This window comes from Suricata suricatta, chromosome 8 (assembly GCF_006229205.1).
Source record: "Suricata suricatta isolate VVHF042 chromosome 8, meerkat_22Aug2017_6uvM2_HiC, whole genome shotgun sequence".
Lineage (NCBI taxonomy): Eukaryota > Metazoa > Chordata > Mammalia > Carnivora > Herpestidae > Suricata > Suricata suricatta.
The window spans coordinates 70,580,381-70,589,437 of NC_043707.1; positions in this window are offsets into that span (position 1 = coordinate 70,580,381).

Consider the following 9,057-nt stretch of genomic DNA (forward strand, 5'->3'; position numbering starts at 1 on the left):
AAGAAAGTTTAAGAAACTTACCCAAGGTCACACAGCTTGTAAATAATAGAGCAAAAATTTCCCTACGTCTTTCTGCCTCAGAACCCCAGCTCTTAACTACTCTGCTACATTGCCTCTCAATGAATGGATCCTTTGAATTAATGGGTTTCTCTGGAGATCTCAGCTTCCCCATATGAAGATAGATGGTCCCTGATGTTCCAGCACTATTAAAAAAAAAAAAAAGCACAAAACATTGGGAATTGAGGGTGATTAGCTCAAAATGTAGAAAATCTAAAAATATATTGGCTTTACTTTTAGATATTTGTCCGACAGGGGTGAAACAACCTTAATTAGTGTAATAGGACAATAGGAATTAAATTGGCTTCATCACCAGACTTTTACGGGATGACACTGATGGTATTACTATCCAACTTCAAAGATTTGGAAAGATGTTCCTGCTAACAGTGGAGAATAGAAACCTGTTTTTCATCAACTAGGCTGGCCTGACAAATTAAGTCTGTGGAGTCATTAGATTAAGATAAGAGCTTATCTCCTAGGCTGACATTTATTCGGAGGTTTTTATACTGCTCAGCTAGTAATTAGTGCTGTTGAATTTTTAACACTGCTTTGTCCAGTCATTCAAAAATTTTAGAGGTGTGTTTGCATCTCCCGTGTATGTTTTTGGTTATTAAAAATAGAAGAGGAATACAAGTGAATTGCTTTAGAAGGCCTGAATAATTCTTCCAAAAGTTATTCTGTGGAGAAACATGCAGCTTAATGACTTATTTGTAGAAGGGAGCAGTTCTCCCAAATTGATAAATGCGAATAAGGAGTTGCCTTTTACTCCAGGATCTGTAATTTATTTCAAGGCATACATATTATAAGTTTATTATGTTCTAGTGGAATCATTAAAATTATGATCCCATGCAATAATGGTTTCCTGCTACTTCGCACCCCCAATTCAGCAAACATACCACACGTTCAGGAAACAGCTCAACGTTATGGTTTTTTAGTTTCTTTCCTATGGTCAACTTGATGGTGAAAGTTATTTTTCTAGTTTGCTTGGAGTTGTGATAACAACTTGATGGCTCTAGAACAAACTAATATATGAGGCCCGCACAAGCTACCTGACTGTCAGACAACAAACACACATTTTAAAATGCTTGGTTTGCAAAATTCCAAGTTCTCTGTCGAAATACTAATTAGTAATGAGATGGGTAAGACCCCTGGTTTGAAGCAAATTCATCAGTGGGTTCAAGTTGCGCCCTGTTCCTATCACGTCATTTATTTTGTACTAAGTGGAGCCATCTCTCAACACTCAACATATTGTATTTGCCACTTTTCAAAAACTGTGACAGAGAGAAGTCCACAGGGACAAGCCGGCGTGTTGGACTCTACTTGTTCACCTCAATGCCACCCACAAGGAAGCCTCCACAGAAACCCTGCATACTTCAGAGATCCCCTTTGGAAGATGAGTTCTCTTTCATTACAGGGTGGCCTGTGTGATACTGTAGTGAACAAATGTAAGTCTAAATCGCTTGCTAACCAGCCCCCGGGTGCAGAGGGTACAGCATGTGTCATGCAAACACACGGCCAGAGGCGAACCGCCTCAGAAAGCATTTGAAAGTCTTCACATCGGTTACAGCACACACTCATCTTTTCGACACTCTGGGTAAATTCGACTAGTCTTGGAACCCTAGGAATGTACCATCGTGTAAAGTTTGCCACTTCAACAAGCCACTGACCTCAGTTTCCTTAACTGAAAAATACACATTTGCTCAGGATAATCTTTAAATAGACCCACCAGGGTCCTGAATCTCAGACCTGTGATCTGACCGAAGGTGGAAGACCTGAGAGGACAGAGAAAATGATTAGAAAAGGAGATGCCATGGAGTTCAGATTCAACTGAGGAAACTGTAGAATTAAGAATTAACACAGTAATACAGAAAGTCTTAAATTATGTGCTTATACCTTGGTAGAAGTCACAGTAGATCTGTTGAATACATGAATGAATGAGTGAACAAATGAATTAACTGAGGAGTAGCATGGGATATTGGGATTTGGAGTTAGACAGAGCTGGGTTCAATCTCTAACTCTGCCATATATGTGCTTTGTGCCCTTGGAAAATACTTAAACCTCTCTGAATCTGCTGCTTCGTTAGTAGGTCAAGCATAGTAAGCAGCCCATAATGCCGTTGGTAGAATGAACAAAAACCCGCAAGATATGTGCTCAAAACACATTTGTTTTCATTTCTTCCCCCCACCCCAGGCTTTTTTGGTTTTGCTTTTTGTTTGTCTTTTAGTCGCTGGTCCCACATATACTAAGTGGTAAAAACATTACCATCCAGCTTCCAAAATCATGAATTCTCAACTACCAAGGGTACATTTGGTATGCATTATTATTATATTTAATGCATAATGACAAAAGAAGAAAAGAAAGCATAAAGCTTCCCTTCCAGCTCCCCATGGGTAATCAGGCCAGGGGAAGGTAGGCGGCATTCAGTGTGTTTACAAGGTACTCCATCTCAGTCCTCAGCCTTCGTTAACTCATCCACCCCCACCCCCAGCTTGCCGAAGAGCAACATGTAATTAGAGCACTAACGAGGTCATTTAGCAGAAACCATGGGTAGGGAGTAATGAATGTGCTATCAGGCTCGGAGAACAGCTTGGGCAGGAATCCAAACAGTCCATGTTCAACTCTGATGAGCCGACCTAAACTTGGAAAACAGAGCTTGGAAAAAGGTTAATAATAGGACATCAAAAATGAAAGCGCCCCCTTCTAGAAAGACCCAGAGCAATATTTTGAGCACAACCGTTCAGGAGCTGGGCTGTAGTGTGCTTAGAAGGAGAAGTCGGGTGGCACCCAGGACTTGGCAACATGGCTTGGGTGTGTCAGCGCCATTACTGGCGATCTGGACAAGACAAAACACAGAAGGGACTTCGGAGGTCACCTAATTCCATCTCCCCATTTTACAGATGAGTTTGGAGCTCTCCAGTGAGCTGCATTGGCTTCACCAGCCGATTAGAAATAGACCAGACTTAGTACCGAGGCCTCCAGACAGGGAGGGCAGTGTTTGATTCACTGGTCTGCTGTGTCCTGGCCTCTGAGGGTGATATTCTGGAGGCCATTTGGACAGCAGACAATGATACTTTACCTAGGGCCGGTTTTACTTGGACCACTTGAGGAGTAATTAAGACCCAGAAGAATAAACCATCCATTCACCAGTTTGCATTTGGAATTAGCACTCCTAATTGAGTCTCAAACCCTAATATTGCTATAGCTTTCAACTGTATAGAAAAAGAAGTGGAGGAAGACAAACCCAAAGAAGCCAAGTACCTCCAAATCCTTCCTTCGCCCACCGAGTCCCAGGCTAGTACCGTGCCCACCTGACGCTGCACCTCTCAGCTCCCAGAGGGGGGAAGCAGGTGTTGTCCTCAGCTCCCCAAACACCAAATCCTGCTGGGAAGCAGGTGAAATGCTGGGCCACATACTGTACTACTCTTTTCTTTACAGTTTATAGATGTTGGTGAAGTGGATTTAAAAAATTACTACAAAAATATTTTTCCAGTGTGGTTTTTTTCCCCCCAACTAATAGATAATTAGAAGTACAAACCATGATCATATGGAGAAGTCCATGAAGGGTCTTTTTTTTTTAAGATTGAAAAAAGAATTTTCATAGTCACAAAGGTAGGGACACTTTTGTTTCAGATATTTAAAATATACCCATATCTCTTGCTGTTTTTTACAGCATCATTTTAAAAAACATCTTTGAAGCATTCTCAGGTAGAGAAAAAAAGAACTTAGTCACTATCAATATTTAAAGTGTTAAGTACCAAAGTATTAAAATTCACAGGATGGATTTTGTCCTAAGGTTTATTTTCATTTCAACTGCATTTATTAAGCAAGTACCGCGTGCACAGTGCCACAAAGCAGTTTGGGAAGAACACGATAGAACATACAATCTCTGTCTTGAGGAACCTACTATTGATTTGGGCAGGCCCAACAAATCTACGAAGATACTGGAGAACAGTTAACTATAAGAAAATATATGACAAATCCTAGAAGTGTCTTACCTCCCATTAAATATATTTGTGTCTTTCATTTAAAATGGTAACTGAAGAAAGTGCCTTTGGAGAGGCCTGTGGAACCTGGAGGCATTTGCTTGCTCTTTTGATGATGCCTAGTCCCTCTCTGGGAACACGCTTCTGGTAATAGCCCCTCCTCCACACAACTGGGTTTTCCCAAGAATTATACCCCTGGAGTCAAGCTTTCCCCCAAGGGTTCTATTCCTATTTCCTGGGCATTTTATATTGCTCATACCCGGATCCCACACACATGCCCTCTTTGTTCTCCCAGAGCCAATAGGAAGCAGGGAGAAAATCTGCTTGACAGGGGGATGGTAAGTGTCAGTAGTAAGGTACCGTGCCAAAAATAATGTGAGGGCAATAACCGTTCCTTATGGATGGGGGACTGGGTGGGCCGATTTCATGCCCTTAACATAGTCTTCCTTGTTTGACTTTGAAAACAATGTTGTGATAAGAGAAAGCTCTTCAAAGCTCTAGATTATCAACTCATTCAGGTCTCCTTATAACACAGGATAGAACAAGATTCATGGCCACAGATGCTTTCCAGTTGCTTAACACTAAGGATTTAGGGAGAAGTTTGCCTCCCCTTCGTCCTCCCTAACTGCAGGAGAACCAGGTCAGAATCTGGGGATGCTCTGGTGGTATGAGAGATAACCTGCTGGATTGGAATCCAAACCCTGGGGATAGGGAGCCCCTGGTTCAAATTCTAGCTTAGGAATTTCAGAGCTGTGTGGCCTTAAGTAAGCGGCTTACCCTCTCTGAACTCCATTCTCCTTACTGCAAAATAAAGATACTTATGATATATTCTGTACAGGATTACCATGAAGAAAAGATGTGACAAAAGATATCAAGACACCTGACACATAGTAGGTGCTCAGTGAATCTTTGTTATTGTGTTTTCAGAACATAATTCCAAAACTTCCTTCTTCAGAAGGGAAAAATGAAACAAGCCACCTTGTCAGGATGCAACAGCTGGCACTAGAAACAAACGTGACCACATCAGGGGAGAGAGCCACCCATCCTCAGAGTCAAACGTACTTTACGGAGATAGCAATTTGCATCTTGTCAAATGTTCCCTAACATTTCGCAAAAAATCCCCAAATGTCAAATTAGTGAGTAATCTGTACAGTACTGCAGATCTTGTTTCCTCTGCCTGATTCATAACATATTTTGGGTGTCCCAGACACCAGTCCAAGTAAATGTTAGTAAATAAGGAAAATCGCATCTCCCTCAGAAGACTCTGAAATCAGTACCAGCTTCCACTTGCAAAGAAGGAATGTCAACCTTGAAGGCCAGAGAGTGACACGTATTTCTCAGGGCTGATTAAGCTGTCACCAATAACTACATACCTGGCACTGACCCTCTGCCCCATCCTGAGACAGGCCAGAGGTGGGGGCACGATGCAGTGATAGGGCTGCAAATCTCAATCGCTTCCTACATACGACCAGTTGGCTTCATATACATTTTCTTGCTTTATCTTCTAAAAATTCCTTTTTATTTACTTAGCAATTACTAAAATCGTACTTGCTAAATGTGTAGTGCTTCCCTGGGGGCCCATTTTTTGGGTGAGCACCTCCATTCGCGTGGATTATAAATGCTTTACAATCTTCATCACAACCCAATGAGAAAGGCAGCATGCCACAGTTATCCCCATTTCACAGATTAGGAAACTGAGGCTTGGGAGATGAATTAGCTTTCCTAAGGCCACATAGTACGTGGCAGAGTTAAGGTAGAAATCCACACAGTCTGGGCTTCAGAATCTATACCCTTAACTGTTAAATAACAGCCTTACAGGGTAGGCACCATGAAAATCCCCATTTTACAGACAAAGAAACTGAGGCTCAAGAAGGTAAAGGAACGCTACCCAGGATATCACACAGTTACTGCGTAGTGATAGAGCGGAGTTTAAAATGAGGTCTCTCTGTTTGCGTAACCCTATCCCAAACCTATGGGTTATAACCTATACAGAGGCTAAGAAAAAAGTCTGACCTAAAGTAGTTTCTACTTTTGCTGGCCGGGCGCTGAAAAAGACAGAGACTGAAAAAGATAGAGACTCAAGTAACAAATGCCAAAACGCCCCACCCATATAGGTTCATTAATATTACAATAAATTAGTAGTCTTGGCTCTTAATTCCTGAGTCAGAGACGTGATTCTCAAAACAGGGCTGAAGGCTGCCCTGAAAAATGCCTCTGTTTTGTTTTTGGGTTTTTTTTCACTTTCCCTGACTTGAAGAAAATTGATACAAACCCAAGTTGCTGAAGCTGCAAGATATATATTTATATGCTTTCTTTATAATGTGTGCCTAAACCTTGTTTTTTTCACTCTGTTAACTTTTCAGAAACTATTAAGAAGAAGAGCGACATGATGCTGGTGGGGGGCAGGGGAGGCAGGGGGGGGCGGGCAGATTAGACCCCGAGCACAGCGATTTTCATGGGAGATCTTCCGTCCTGCTTTGGGCTCCTCTTTGTCTCTCAGGAGCCTGACACAGACAGGGCCTCGGTGACTGTTGGCCTGAAGTTTTGAAGACACCATTAGTAAGAATCTCAGTTTTACATGCTGATGTTAGATGAAGACTCTAGCAAAGATTCTTGGAGGGAACTGGATTTAGTAGCTGGAAAATACTAGGGGCTAGTAGATTCGACTACATTCTTGCACATCGAGCATGGATGTTGGAAGAATCTTGCTTATTGGTATCCCCTCCAAGAAAGGGCCCCTCCTGGGGTACCTGGGTGGCTGAGTCAGTTAAGTAGTTAAGCATCTGACTTTTGCTCAGCTCGTGATCTCATGGCTTAGGAGTTCAAGCCCTGTGTTCAGCTCTGAGCTGACAGCTTGGAGCCTGCTTTGGATTCTGTGTCTCCCTCTCTCTCTGTCCCTCCCATGCTTGCACTTTGTCTCTCTCTCTCTCTCTCTCAAAAATAAATAAACATTAAAAAAGGTTTTCAAGGGGCGCCTGGGTGGCTCAGTCGGCTAAGCGTCCGGCTTCAACATAGGTCATGATCTCACGTTCGTGGGTTCGAGCTCCGTGTCGGGCTCTGTGCTGACAGCGCAGAGCCTGGAGCCTGCTTCACATTCTGTGTCTCCCTCTCTCTCTGACCTTCCCCTATTCCCACTGTCTCTCCCTGTCTCTCAAAAATAAATAAAAGAACATTAAAAAAAATTTTTAAGAAAAGGTTTTTAAAATTTAATAATAATTTTCAAAGGGCCCCTACCTTCTTGCCCCATCTCCACATTCACTGTCCAGTAACACTGGCTGCAGCCTAGCAGCCTTTACCTAAAACAGACGGACTCAAGAGATTGCTTCACTTGGGCCTCTGAACCCCCTCCTCATCTCTGGTCCTCGGCAGGAAGGCCAGAGAGCTCTGTGTTGCATCCACCCCGCTCCCCTGCACCCTTCTGGATGCCACACTTGGCTCCCCAACATATAGTTCATCTCCAAGCCTGTTGTTCCTGACCTCAACCACCCTCAAATCCCGGTAAGTTTTTCCATCCCCACTGCCCCTGCCCTTCTCTGGTCACCCACGTCTCTTCCCCAGCTCCTGCCACAATGCTGGCATGTCTTTTCCGCTGCTGGTCCCGCCGCTTTAATCACCATCCACAGAGCAGCTAACGCAGAAATCTGATTGTGTCATCAGAAACTCTGTGCCCTTAGGACTAAGTCCAATCTCCTCAGCTTGGTCAACCAGGCTTTTACGTGACCCGGAATGCTCCATTCCTACTCGGTGCTGCAGGTCCTTAAACACAAGCTCTGCTTCCTCAGCACCTTCCTATTTCCCATGCCTTCTGCCGGTCTTGCTGAAGCTGCTGTCCCCCCTTCCCGGTCCACACTCCATCCTTCACGGCTCAGCGGCCTGACCTCATGCCACAGCCAGTGTGGTCCCTGTGTGCTGAAACCCTCTCTTCCAACAACAACCCCCTAACATCAAAAGGACGTGTGACACTGACGACCTTTTAAAAACTGATCACATCATTCTACTCCTAAAAACTCTACTTTGCACTTGGGATAAAATTGAAATGTCTCACTGTCTACAAGGCCCTGCTAAATCTAGCCCCTGCCTACCCCTCCAACGTATTCCCATACCCTGTTCTCTCTGATTCACTCTGTTCCAGCGACAGTGACCTTTCTCTTCCCCTCAAAGCACACCCATGTTGTCCCAGCCACAGGGCCTTTGCTCTTGCTGTGGCTTCTGTCTGGAACCCTCTTCTATCAAGCCTACATATGGCTCAGGTTCTAGTCCACGTCACTTTGTCACAGAAGCCTCCCCTGACCACCAACCAAGGTAACACCCCAAATGACTTCTGTTACCTTTGTCGAAAGTATTGCTATCTGAAATTATCTTGTTCCTTCTTTACCAGGCTGTTTACTGTGTCTCCCCAACACAGACAAAATCTCTCTAAGAGCAAGACTCTTCCTCTATTATTCTCAGCTGTTTCTCCAGTGCCTAGAAAACTGTTTGACATTATCAGGTGCTCAGCAAACACGTCTTGAATGCATGAATTGATGAAGGAGAAGAGATGAGGGGGAAAGTTGAGGACTAAGAGAGGTAAGTGACTTCACAAATATATTCCCATCAGTGCTTTGCAGCAGGAGTTTCTTCCAGAAAGTATAAGATCCTCTTGACAACATCACTGAGAGAGAAGGTCACCATGACTGCCTTGCAAAAACACCTCAAGCATAGATACTGTGATTCTTTATGGATAGAAGCACAGAGGTGAGGAGGCTAGAGGAAACTGCCCATATCTGTACAGTTTAATCCATTCACTTGGTCATAGAATGAAGACCCAGAGAGATGAAATGACTTACCCAAGATCCTGTGACTCAGCCGGGGCAGGCCAGACACCAGTCAGGTACAAACGCCAATTCAACATTTTGCTGGCCCCTTTCAGATTCATTTAACAATGAGAGATGAAAAACACCTGAACCATTTATATCTGTTTGGGTTCTGGGTCTGCTAGACTCTCCCCTAAGTGATTCTTTTTCCTACATTCTGGTTA